This window comes from Corythoichthys intestinalis, chromosome 8, assembly GCF_030265065.1.
Source record: "Corythoichthys intestinalis isolate RoL2023-P3 chromosome 8, ASM3026506v1, whole genome shotgun sequence".
NCBI classification, from domain to species: domain Eukaryota; kingdom Metazoa; phylum Chordata; class Actinopteri; order Syngnathiformes; family Syngnathidae; genus Corythoichthys; species Corythoichthys intestinalis.
In genome coordinates this window covers 46,410,993-46,425,422 of record NC_080402.1, presented here as the reverse complement: position 1 = coordinate 46,425,422, position 14,430 = coordinate 46,410,993, and the positions used below count along the sequence as shown (strand labels likewise).

The window sequence follows — 14,430 nt, the reverse complement described above, 5'->3', positions numbered from 1 at the left end:
TCTCAGGAAATTAGAATACACAATATTCTAATTTCCTGACTGTCTCAGGAATTTCAAGGATAAGGAATTTCCTGAGACAGTCAGGAAATTAGAATATTGTGTATTCTAATTTCCTGAGACAGTCCTGTATATATACACAGGACTGTCTCAAAAAATTAGAATATTGTGTATTCTAATTTTCTGAGACAGTCCAGTATACTCAAGAGCAAATGTTACTGCGCAAAAACCGAATTTATTGCTACTTTTTCCACATCAAATATGAACAAGTAGTAAATTTCAGCGTCTAAAAAATGACAGATTTTCTGACACTGTGTTATGCTAAACTTTTGGCAATAATTACAGAGTAAATACCTATAGCACAAAAAATGCCTTTAAAAGTAAGCCATTCGTCAGATGTATAACATTAGTACGCTGCAAAAACACACTTCCTTAAAACTAGTAAAATTCCCTTGTGTTCAGTGTGAATCTGTTGGAAATGCATGAAATTATCTGCCAGTGCTTCAAGTAAATTTCATTCAGATTTCTTGAACTAAGAAAAAAATAATTTCAGCTAGCTAATTAAAAGCCTTATTTTAAGCACTTATTGTATTTAATCTTTAAAAAAGCTTGCCAGAAATGTTCTTTATTCAAGAAATTGTTCCCTCTAAGCTGTGCGCGTGCGCAATCACGCACTGCTTGCACAAACTCAGCGCACAAGAAAATCAATGCAGCACACAAAAAAAAAAATTCAACAGAAACGTATTGTAGTGTCACTAGGACTAGTTCAACGCCGCAGCGCGACACTGCTATTGGTGCGTTCGATACGACAACGCGACGCTCCCATTGGTGCGTTTCATACGGCAACGCGACGCTCTTATTGGTACGTTCAATACGGCAACGCGACGCTCCCATTGGTGCGCTACTACACCACGATTGTATACAGTTGTGAGGTGCATGATCTAGGTGGGTGCGGAGAAAAATAAAGAGTGAAAAGTGAGCTAGACTCCTGCAATTTTTGTTAGCGCTACGGTATTAATTAATATCTAATTTTAGAACTGATGTAATCTAGTTAATTAGACCAACAAGATTGTTTTACTTTGAAAATTACTGTATACACAACAAGCTTTGCACCTACTGCAGTGTTTCAGCAGACCCAAGGTTTTAATAGGATTGTGTTCTCTGTACAGACTGATGCACATCTTTGAAAATGAATGTAGAAAAAATGCTTGATAAGAAACATCCAATGTACTGAAATGACTGATTCATAACCTTTACTTGTGGATGTAGACGGCAGCAGCTTTCTAATAGCTCTCCACTCTAGTGACTGATGAGCAACTTTGAAATCAAGACTCCTAGATGCAGACTAATATTTGGTTTTGACATCAACTACTGATGCATACAGTAGAAAAACACTTTAAATAGGCCCACTGTAGTGATATGTAACTGTCCACTGTGGTCACTTATGTGTAACATAGACACCAAAGACTTGCTCTTATAAACAGAGTTACTGTTTGTACTGATTGAATTTGAACAAAACAAACAAACCTCTGTTTATTTTAATCTGCACGCTTATCACTTGGTGTCTGTAATCTGTCCTGTTAGCATTCAATCCCTGTAATCCCAGCTCTAGGTTGATGTTTCCCATTCTGCTATTTTTTCTACTGAAAAGAAGAAAAGGATAAGAAGTTTGTCTTCTTTCAAACTCCCTCTTGAAGTGAACAATCAAGATGGGGCTAGGATAGCACACCCTGGGCTTTTATCGCCTCTCGATCAATCTTTGATTACCATCGCAAAGCTCTTCGCCCTAATGGGAATTCATTTTGTATCCAGTCCCTTCCTCACTCAACCCTTGGTTGGCTGGCGGAGAATGCGAAATGAAGAAGGTCTGCCGGGACTTCAAAACCAAAGAATAGGAACCAACGAAGAAGAAATATGGATCGAAGAAAACATCAGAGGATTGCTATTCTTTCTTTTTTTTCCCCCCAAACAAATCTCCGCCGCCATCTAGCCTTTCACATGAAGGCTCCTTTGATCCGATCGGTCGCTGACAGGCAGCCAGCTGCGCCCTGTGCTTTTTCTTTAAGGCCTCCCAGGTTGGCTTTTAATGAAGTGACTGTTTGATGCAAGGTGCTGCAGAATCAAACCAAATAAGGACATAATGAACTGCTGTCGCACTGTATGTGTGTGACTGTCGATGTCCTTTGGTGCTTTCATACAAAGATTATTAGAACTTCCCACAGGAAAGTTTTGCTTGCTCTTTAGAATGAAAAACTTGAACCTCTTAGGTTTTTTGTGCTCGAATCTTTAATATTAACGATGAGCACCAGTTACGAGGAGTGGGTGATACAAACATAATTTCATATAATTCACGTCAATATTCACGTCAGATTCTGTCTCAATAACGAAATTCGTTTTTTTAAAATCACCAAACAGTGGTCACGCAAACCCGTTGGTTCTTGTTACGTGCCAAAGACGGCTCGCGAAGGGCGTAACATAAAACAAGCCATACAAATGTACGAGTGGACACAAATTTATTTACAGAACAATCAAACTCGCAATGAATATGTACAGAATGCCGACAAAGCGTGACTTCAGGGTAAGCCCAGGCCAAAACAACAAACAAAAGAAACTACACTTAAACCCCACCCGCTAACTAAACTCTGATCATGTAAAAGGAACAAAGAAAAGACAGCGTCTAACCTAACTTCCTACTCTATACAAAACAGGAGAAAATGGGTTGAACAGAAATGGCGACTTACCCTTACTTGCTTCAGTGCTCTTATTTACAGTGGTGAACAAAAACGATCCAATAACGAATAAACACAAAAGACCTCACCGAAAAAGCGGGAGTGTATCAGACTAGCGATCAAATGCAAACAAACGTGAATGGCGAGCAAATAGCTGGCGAGGAGGACCGCGGCAGAATACTGTCAAATGCGACCTCATAGAGTGTTGACAGCGGCAGGTTTAACAAGCTTGGCGCCTTTTTCCGTGGCCAATCAGCGGTGGTGACGTCGTCGGTCAGTCCTGCATCGATCAGCTGTCGTCACAGTGGGAGGGGAAGCAGCCAGCTGGTGGAGGCGATGATCAGCTGACTGGAAGAATCTCAGAAAATTAGCTATTAAACGGCCAGGGCCGTCACAGTTCTCCTTCAAGTCGGTTAAGTTTATGTTTATAAATGGACTGTTACACTAACCCCTGGTCCATGGTTGCATCAAAATATCCATTTAAATGATTCAATACACATTTTACTTTAGTAATAGGGCTTTGGTATCGCCACATAATGAAATGTGACACCCTTTTTCAGGTAATAATTATCTGAAAACCCACATGAGTGACACTTTAGGCTAGGTTCATACCGCAGGTCTAAATGCACAATTCTGATTTTTTGTCATAACTGTATATTTGCCGTGCCCGTTCAGACTGCCTTTGTCCATTGACCCCATTCAAGTATCTCGCATGTGCACTAATTCGCAATCCAAGACGGGCTGAGCAACTGACCCGCATGTGCAAGAGCATCCAAACAAATGACTACACATGACGCACATACACACATACGGACAGTTTGCCCCGACTCCCGGCCCCGTAAGCAATCTTGAAATATTGCTCATTTAGAGCAGAAAGAAAACCGAGCAATCTTAGGCTTATCCTCAACCCATTTAATTTTTTTATGACTGTTGTCAAGCCCGTCTCTTCCCAAAAGGCCGAGTGCTAATGTACAGCTCCATTGCTGCTGTCCTCTATGCCTCTCGCTCTTTGCTGACGTAATTGGTGCATGTATTCCGATTTGGGAGATTTTACAATTCAGACCGCTGCCACATTCTTGAAAAATGTGGCCCATATCGGATTTAAACCACATTCGAAAGTGACCCAGATTGGATTCGAAATGGTCCACTTCTACGCGACCTGTCACGTTTAGACAGTCAAGTTAATGCCTCACTCGAATAGGAAAAACACGAAAAAATCGGATTGGTCCATTAAGACCTGCGATATAAACCTAGCCGAAGTGTATTTCGACACTATGACTTGTTTGAGTTTCACTCGGGATGATAAAGTTCGCATTTCTATTCTCGTTTCATGTCCTGCACAAAATTTCATTCTGTTTTTCTCTATCACATCGTTTTTATCTCAATTTAAAATACCTTCAAATAATAGCGGGTGGCCTTTTCTTTCTTACCAGTTCTGCCGACGCTGATACTCCAGTGAACTTCCTTTGGTATTTTTTTTTCTTTCATGTACTTTTTGTGCTTGAACTGAAGTGTGACTGCTTGTGTGAGAATACATTCTATCGTCATTTCGATGTATGCTGAACTCTTGAACATATCATTTGAATGCGTCAAACAGACCAAATGTTCAAAGAGAAAGGTTTTAGTGAAATGGCTTTAAAATTTCGAGGATGATGTTTAAACATGGAATTTCCCCCACGTAATACTTGAGGAATCCCTAGAATGCCCCTCTACTGACGAACGAAAATGTGCCATTTTCCAAAAAGAATCTATCTCAACTCCCTTGCTTCCTAAAAAGTGTGCTTGAGAAAATGGCCGACACTGTATGTATTATTTTTTAAGTCCCTAAAAAAACATGTTCCTCTAGATATACAGCTTCAGGAGCTCACTGAGACTACGTCAATACTAGGACGGATAATGGCCTTAAACATATACGGCATGTCGGCCATACTAGTACACCACTTGTCCGGATTGCTTGCTACACGGATAATGTATGCGGTTAATATTACCCACGGCTTAATATGGACTGCTTTCCCCGTACAACAATCGTCACTAAGGAAGTGACATCATGGAGCGTGCCATCTCCACTTTTAGTGCGGCATGATGGTATTATAAACAATGAAGGCGGACAATCACGACTTGCTGTTCCTGCTCCTCTTTTCTTTTCCACAGGCGGGCTGGCTCGACTTGAATAAGCTGTGATGAGCTGATCATGCATTCACACATTTTTCTATAACCTTCAAACGTACGTCGCAATAATATGCTTCAATTCAGTGCCCATTTGTGGTCCTCCCATCGCAGATTAGTTCATCGTCTCCGATCGGCCAGCAGCGGGGCTGGCCCCTCCCAACACAATGCTGAGTATATACAAATGCATAGAGAAAAATTCAACCCCGAAAAATTAACTGCATGGTACCCCAAGTCACAGATGCGCTATATCAGTTTCATTTTGATGACATTTCCACCTGTCAAAACTGTTGCCACTTCCAGGAGCGCCACTGTTAACCACAAGCCCTCCTTGCTGCAATTTCCACTTCCAGGAAATATACGCAGCGCTAAACCATATCTTTCTATTTGTTATTTTCCAAGTGGTGAGAGCGCAACTGAGGATCGATTGTAACATCCCAAGTAACGATGTCAGGCTTTCGTGTTCGTTTTGTCAAGATCAGGAAAAAAACAGTGATCACAAGACTGAGTTCCTGAGCCCTCGTCTAGAAGATGTAGTAAATTAGTAGGGAGTAATGATTTTCCGGTTCAGAGGTAAACCGCGCGGGCAATGACGTAACGAACGAGGTGTAGTTTGCGCAAATGCGGGCATTCAATGCAGAAGCGAGGGGGTGGGGTGGGGGGGGGTCTTAAACGCACCTTGAATGAAATGTGGACGGGTATAGTCGGCAAAATACACTTGAGAAAATTAGCCGTCCTAGTGAGTGGCCATTGCTGGACCAGGTGAGGTTAGTTGAGTCAGGGCTGTTGATTTAGGATTTAGGCCCATTGAAAGACCTTTGGGTTAATTTCCGCCACAAATTTGTTTGTAATACACACACACACACACACACACACACACACACACCCGCACACACACACCCACACACACACACACAGGCATGGACCAAGTTTATTTTTATGAACACTGCACCAACTTGGCAGTGCCAAGTCACGTCGTTTTCTGCACTTCCCTGTTGAATGACGTATGAATTTCATTTACATTGGAAGTTGCGTATGTTTTAGTAATACAACCAAGACAACATAAATCGATCAGATCTAACAAATGATTTTATTTGAGCATCATCACTTGCTGTGTAAAGATAGCCTATTGTCATGAATCATACCTCGTTGTACTAATATACTTCTATTCAATTCCAGCCATACTACCTAATCATGTCAAACTCTTTCGCACCTGCGTTACCAGCGCTTGAATAAGTAATGCTGATTGATGTACTTGAAGTAAGCCCTTGATACTTTACAGTAACCTTATGGTTTCTTGAATTGAATAGGAAACCTGGAATAAGGCATGATGAGAAAATTCACACCTCAAGTCAAATTTACATAATTGAAACTTACGCTGCTGTGTCCCGACTCACCAAAACATCTCAAGAATCCATGCTATCAAACACACTGGATGCCTGCTACTCCAGCTTGTAGTGGACATTTTTGAGTGATTTTGACCAATTTTCAATGGGGTCCCCCCTTGAACTTGAAATGTAACTCCCTAAGTCAGTGTCATTTTAGCAACTTGAAATATTGTGGTAACTAAAAGGACACTCTCTGCACCAAAGTCAGGCGAATGTATAATGCCATTCCAAAAATGCCGAATGATCAAACTACAATGGGTACAAACATGCAACCTACATCAGTTTTTTGGGGTGATGTGTCATCATAATGTGATTCTTGTTGTTGCTCTTCCTGTCAGCTCAGTTTAGCCTTTGCTAGCATGTGAAGCAGGCTCCGTCTGTGTTTGAGCACCAGCTGTAGGGGGTAAATTGCACTCGTGAGTCACCCCATTTTATTGGACAGACCTTTGTTAACCTGTCATCTGGCTCGGCTTTGACACTCAGGTACTAAAAGGGAAGTGGAGTCAAATCCAATTGGATCGTCCATCTTGTAACTCCTAAACAGATTTGATGTATGGCTGTCCCCTGAGTGTTAAATTGGCAACAAATGTGGGAGGGAGCTGAATTTTAGCATCAATTGGCTTTGCAATTTTAAGTGTCCTTTGGAATTCTGTCGGAAAATCCATTCTGACATCATAATGCCAGATTTATTGATTTGATAGGGACCTTAAAAAATAACAAATAGGAAGAAAATAGGCATTGTCATGTGGATTCATTTCCATCCATAGTGCACGTAATTAAAGACAAATAGCAAATACATTAGACAATACAGGGAACTTTGAATCATTCGCCCACATTTGGTTATACAATTCAAAGTAAAAATACTTGTGTGTAAACAATTGTGCTTTTGCTCATGATATTGCTCATAATTTGTTGAGTATAAAAGTGACTGCGACATTAGACCTCGTCTCTGATCAGACACATCTACACAAAAAAATAAAACATCGAATAAGTTATGGAAATTTAAGATTTTAAATAAGCACAACTTCTGTTTACTTAAAACTTGTTCAGTTAACTTAAAATAAGTTCAGTTTCCCAAAAATGTTGAGTTCCGCTAACTTAACATAAGTTCAGCTTACTTAAACTCTTAAGTTTTTGGCGATAAATTGATAATTTGAAGTTTTCATCAAAACTCAATCAGTCAAGTGAATTATATTACCAAGCGCACAATGAATGAACTTGTTTATTCTAATAAAGTGCACCTGATTATAAGGCGCGTTAGTGCATCAGTGTACCGCATTTTTCAGTTTTTCTTTTAACATTGTAATCATTTTTTCTTCATGACTTTATGTGCACTCGCCTGTGGGATCCCCAGGTATTTGTAGCTGTCCTGCACATCAGTTATGTTGCCTTCAGGTAGTTCAGCCCCTTCAGTTGAGATCACCTTCCCTCTTCTGGATACCATTCGCCCACACTTATCTAGTCCGAATGACATCCTGATGTCATTGCTGTATATTCTCGTGAGGTGAATCAGGGAGTCAATGTCACGCTCGTTCTTGGCATACAGCTTGATATCATCCATGTAGAGGAGGTGACTGATGGTTGTTTCACTTCAGAACCGGTACCCGAAACCACTCTTGGTGATGATCTGGCTGAGGGGGTTTAGGCCTATGCAGAACAGCAGGGGTGACAGAGCATCTCCTTGGTAGGTACCGCATTTGATGCTCACATGTGCAACTGGCTTTGAGTTGGCTTCTAGAGTTGTCTTCCACAGCCCCATTGACTTCTGGAGGAAGGTCCGTAGTGTCCTGTTGATGTTATACAGCTTCAAGCATTCCAGTATCCATGTGTGTGGCATTGACTCATAGGCTTCTTGTAGTCGATCCAGGCAGTGCACAGGTTGGCGCTCCTGGCCTTGCAGTCTCTGGCAACTGCCCTGTCCACCAGTAGTTGGTGCTTGGCTCCCCTGGTGTTACTGCCAATGCCTTTCTGTGCCCTGTGTATGTATCGCTCCATGTGCCGTCTCATTTTAGCCGCTATGATGCCTGATAGGAGCTTCCATGTGGTGCTGAGGCAGGTGATATGCCGGTAGTTGGATGGTACTGTTCCCTTCTGGGGGTCCTTGATGATGAGGACTGTCCGACCTTGGATTAGCCACTCTGGGTGGGTCCCTGACTTCAGCGACTAGTTCATTTAGTAGCATTTTTGTACCTTCGATGAGACACATTGTGCCTCATCAATCTCTAACTGTGATAGCAAGTTCTTCTTGCAGATATTAGAACACTGAGCTAGTAGTTGTTTCTTGGTCAGTGTGGATGTGGGATTTCGAAGTAACCATTCCTCCCACATTCTCTGCATGTACCCCCTTTCCCTGGGGTTGCTGCTGGAGTAGCACTCCATTAACACCCTGTTCTCCATCCTGCTCCATCTATGTCTTGTTCCAGTAGCCCACTTGACTTCAGGTTGTCCTGGTCCCCCAACACCTGACGCGAACCTTGTTAACCCAGGCGACGTTCGAGCCGGTATGACTCTAGCATTGATTGTTCCGCTCATTCTGAGGTATAGGCATATAGCACGAAGGGCCTTGCCTAAGGACCCACCTGGAAATCACTATGCCCTAACCAGGGATATATATATACATATATATTTACACAGTGATATCTCTACATACAAATTTAATTAGTTCCAGGACCTGGTTTGTTGTTCGAAATGGTCATATGTCGAGTGGGATTTTCTAATAAGAGTACATTATAATTTGATTAATTCGTTTCACAACCCAAATACCTCCGCTAAATTCTTGATAAATACTGCTGGTATAATTACAAAAAGCAATTACACATAGCAAAACAAATTAATTATATATACAATTCGGAATAATAATAATAATAATTATGTAACGAATCAGGTTCTATTGTGGCGGTTGTGTTTTGCATGCTGTCCCTGAGCACACCGTGTGAATGATGAAAGAGTGAGAGAGGTGCCTGAGAGTTTTTATTTTCACTTTTCATGTTCTGTCGTTGTTGTCGTCGGCTACGGCGAACAGTAGCCATGTTGTGTTAAAGAAGTTCTCATATAAATGATTAAAAACCTGACGAAACTGGCGACTTCCTTGCCGATGTTACAACAATATTAATTGTCACCTAACTTATAAAGACTGGCGAACTGAGGTCGGAGGAGGACCGTCGACATTGTAGACATATTCTGGCCATATTATCGAGCCAGTTCACGCTCATATTTTTCTATCATTCCCATCTAAATTTAAATGCTAAGCGTCACCTTTTTCCTTTTTTTCACCACCTGCACTAACCTTCTTGGGACCCATGTTGATTTCGCTCACAAGAAAATCCACCGCACGTCCATTCTGCTTGAAAACAATGAAATCCTGACGTTTCAGAAATCGTCATATTTCAAGCATGTCGTCATATGTTGAGATAAAAGACGAGTCAAATTTTACGTCGGGTGTCGAAAGGATCGTATGTCAACGTACCACTGTAACTGTTTTCAAAATATCTAATAGTACAGCCACTTGGAGGAATTAAATAAAGTGCAAAGAACTGAAATAGGTACTAGGAGTTGAATGATCTTCCATTTTCTGTAGTTGACTAAAATTTGGTGATCGTCGACTTGATGACGACAAATCAGTGACGTCATGTTCTATTTTTGTATTAATTTGTTTTTTTTCTTCTCTAGGTATTAGAGGCGTGCGAAATTTCCGATTCTTAGATTATTCACGATTTGGCCGTGGAAGATTCGAGAACGATTCACAAATATCTAAATTCCGATTTTTTAATTATACCAGGTAAAGGGGAAGTAAAACACAGTCAGCGCGGTCTTTGGGACACAATGAGGAACGGACCGAGAGTAAACATCATGTTCAACTCAAGCCGCTAGATAAAAAAACAATCATACCTGACTACGGCCGACAGCCAGTACAAGCAACGGCCAGTTGCTAGTTGCTACAAACATACGGCTACAGTAGATATCATATATATGTAGAACTAGATGCAAAATGACAGATGACGTCAGTGTTAGACCATGTATAATTGAACAGAGATGCGAAATGACCGACTTTCCCGCGTAAGTAAACAGCTGCCATCTTAAAGCAGTAGACCTCTCTAGAAGGCTCTGTTGTAGCGAACCTAATTAACTTTTTATCTAAAATACTCCTAAATCGGCAGAATCTTGTCTTGAATCTATCTTTAAATGATGAAATAGTTTTAAAACTAAACTAAATATATACTAACTATACACTAAATAAACTAAACTAAACTAAAAAGGGAAATTATGGAATAACGGGAGCAATTTTAACAACTGTAACAGTTGATTCACAACATAAAATTAATTGAATTTAGTTTAAAGCTGCTGATACAGAATGGGGACTGGAGTTTTTTATTTACTGTTATTTTTGTATATTTGTTTACTGTTATATGTTAACTTGATACTGAAATAGTAGTTTGGTTTAGCCTGAGAGGATTTTTGAACAATTTTGGAACTAATGCACAAAACATTTAAAATAAAAAAAATTATGGGGGTGCATCAATAATCGTTTTATAATCGAATCGGAGCCTCTGAATCGTAATCGTAATCGAATCGTTTGGTGCCCAAAGATTCCCAGCTCTACTAGGTATACTGTACTGTATGTATCTTTGTTCACTATTATTCACTCATCTTCAGATGTGCTTATCCTTACATGGATCATGGGGGTGCTGGAGCCTATAGCACCTAACTATGGGCAATAGGCGGGATATACCGTGAATTGGGTGCCGGACAAATTGAAGTAATCATTTTGTCTTCCATGCATGTTCATGAAATGTGGGAGGAAATCGGAGTACCTGGAAAAAACCCATGGCATGGGGAGAACATGCAAACCCCACACAGGCAGGCTGCGTATTGCCAATGTTTGTTGTTATAAGGCAGTATGTTTTTGTCAAAATGCGTCGACATAATTGTCACCTCACCATTGGGGTTAGTCCAGTTTATTTGTAATGGCTGTTCCAAGTCAACAGTTGAATGTTTTGTCAAGGCAGCTTGACACACAACATGAGTCCCGGAACACCTTTGTAAAGCAGCTTGTTGCTCATTAGCCATGGTAACATTTTAAAATGTCCTGTTTTCCAGTTGCAATTGTTTGATCACCAAGTGGTTCAGTGTTTATAGGTGTGACACTAAGGTGTTTAATTGGTGAAGTAGCCTGTATTTTATTACCCAAGGGGATTTTAAATACCCACTTCCAAGTAAACAATTATAAATTTGATTCTGATTAAGACTTTGGAAAGGGAACGATGGGACAGTCACGGAACACGAAGGGTAGGCTGAGGACAAAGCACATATTTGGACGTTAAAAGCAACACTTCATTAGGGGATTGTATACAGCGTGCAACAGTGGTGGGCCGTCCGTCATTAGCTTAACGGCATTCTGGAACTGAGGACGACGGCTGGAGGCTGAGTTGGCTGCTGGGCAGTTGGCCAGAGTGCCATCGTAAAGATGCCGCCGTTAACAAGCTGGGATAACTAAGCCAATAAAGCAGCGTCTTTACATCAGCGACAACACTCTGCTCCGAAATCAATACAACCCCCCCCCCCCCCCCCCCCCCAAAAAAAAAAAACAAACTGGCAAAATCTGACATTTTCTTAATTTTTCTCCTTTCTGCTGCAGGTGTCTGTTACTCCCTGCCTGGCTTGCCTCAAGTCTTGTCTTCAAGGTAAGATGCTTATTTTCAGTCAGTCCTTGCTATACACTCAAGTGCTCTAGGTGAAAGTTGCATTGTTTAAGAGGGAATTTTCTTTGTATGTGGATGACAATGCCCAAAATACTTCATCCTCAAAGACTTTCTTCTCTCAACGATAGACAATTTGCATATAAGCTGATGGAGTAGTTTCCGAGCGTTTCGCAGAGCATAGTGTTTCTTATTTGTGCCGTCTTCAGTGATTTCACATTTCATGGTTTCATCTTTTCTTGTTTTAAGTTTTCTTGTTTTCAAGATCTTTCTTTTCGTGCTTCATGGGAGGTCCCACATCCCTGGTTATCCCATGTTAGCTTGTCATTTAGCTGTTTGGTATTTAACCTTTTTAGTGATTTCCGTGGTTGGTATAAATGAATAATCAATGCCTTTGTTTCCCTACGAGTCATTGTTTTTCCACGTTTTTCTATGTTTATTCATATTTCAAGATTTTTTTTTATTGCATTTCATTTTCCATTTTATCAATTTCCCAGTTTGATGTGTCCTTCTTATCCTATCTTTTTGCTGGTTTAATATTTTACATTTGACATAAAACCTTTGAGAAATTGTATTCCACAATACCTGACACATACATTTCCTGGTTTTCCTTGATTCATCTTTCCACCCGTGGCATGTATATGAAACTAAATAAGTTGTTGTGATGAAGACATTTAAATCCCAGTTGGGATTGAATACGAATTTGAGAATCGGACGGTATGACACATGTCTCTTGTTTTTGAAAAATAGTTTGACTGCAGCAGAAGGTCGAGTGAAGTAAATTCATCACACCTTTACCTTTTTTGTAAAATTAGAAGCTCAAGTCAATTTCTTCTCGTTTGAAAACACGAGCATAGCAAGCCTTCGTTACCGCAATTAAGTAGCAGCGAGGTAAAGCGGGTAAACACTGACTGCTGCTATTCAAGCGAAAAGCTATCAAACTCCCACAGAGGCTCACTGAACAGTCAATGTGTATCTTGGTGTGTGTGTGTGTGTGTGTGTGTGTGTTGCTAATATTGGGTGAATGTTGGACTAGGTCATTCAGCCGCATAATTACGCAAAGCCAAAAGGGATGACATTACCAATCATCGTCATGCTCTGAGCTGATGAGGGAACCGCCTTAAAAAGGCTATTAGACAAACATGTCAGGTATCATCTTTGTGTAAATCATTCCTTCAGACAGCCAAATATACAGTGTATAAAAAGTTTGGCATTTTTACAGCACCCGACATTCTGCTGTTGTTTGGTGTGTTGATGTTGACGTGTGTGCCAAATGGCTTACAATTTGGTGAGCTGTATTAAATCATGTTCCGCCTTAAACTTCAGTTAGGAGAGAAAGTTTGTTATTTAGATAAATACCATATTTTCTAGACTATAAGTAACCCTTTGTTTCATACTTTGGCTAAGCCTGTGACTTACAGTGTATCACAAAAGTGAGTACACCCCTCGCATTTCTGCAGATATTTTAGTATATCTTTTCATGGGACAACACTGACAAAATGACACTTTGACACAATGAAAAGTAGTCTGTGTGCAACTTATATAATACAGTTAATTGATTTTAACCTCAAAATAACTCAAAATATAGCCTTTAATATACAGTGGGAAGAACAAGTATTTGATACATTGGCAGTGTATCAAATACTTGTTCTCCCCATTGTATCGAAATCCCTGGCAACAAAAGTGAGTACACCCCTTAGTAAATACGTACATCCCTAAATGTCCAAATTGAGTACTGCTTGTCAATTTCCCTCCAAAATGTCAAGTGGCTCGTTACAGGAGTGCTGTCAGCATTGCAGTGATGTAAAGCACTTTGAATTGCCTTGTGTTGAATAGTGCTATATAAATAAATGTGCCTTGCCTTGCCTTGCCTTGCCTTGCTGCAGAGATTGAAGAGGTGGGGGGTCAGCCAGTTAGTGCTCAGACCATACGCCAGATTCTACATCAAATTAGTGTGCATGGCTGTCACCCCAGGAGGAAGCCTCTTCTGAAGACGGTACACAAGAAAGCCTGCAAGCAGTTTGCTGCAGACATGTCAACAAAGCACATGGATTACTGGAACCATGTCCTATGGGCTCATGAGCCGGGCTGGCTTTCACTCAGGGGTGTACTCACTTTTGTTGCCAGGGGTTTAGATATTAATGGCTATAATTTGAGTTATTTTGTGGGGAAAATAAATTAACTCTTTTATATAAGCTGAACACAGACTACTTTTCCTTGTGTCAAAGTGTCATTTTGTCAGTGTTGTTCCATGAAAAGATATACTTAAATATCTGCAGAAGTGCGAGGGGTGTACTCACTTTTGTGATACACTATATAGTATTATTAAGTGTGACCATAGACATCATCATTATTTACGGGTCAGCTCGGCCATGCGCTGCACAACTCCTTCAAGGAGGGGGCTGCCCACATCAAGAGGAGCTATTCACAAACACACGTACGCAGCGAACTAAC

At 40.7% G+C, this 14,430-nt stretch overlaps 1 protein-coding gene across 3 annotated transcripts in view; it reads left to right on the top strand.

Moving 5' to 3' along the window:
* Positions 1-14,430, top strand: part of LOC130921038 (protein phosphatase 1 regulatory subunit 29-like) — a 253,135-nt gene that overhangs the window by 142,582 nt on the left and 96,123 nt on the right. For all 3 annotated transcript variants that reach the window (XM_057844651.1, XM_057844653.1, XM_057844652.1), the window contains exon 3: positions 11,916-11,961. The gene's annotated coding sequence lies outside the window, so the exon portion shown is untranslated. The remainder of the gene's footprint in view (positions 1-11,915; positions 11,962-14,430) is intronic.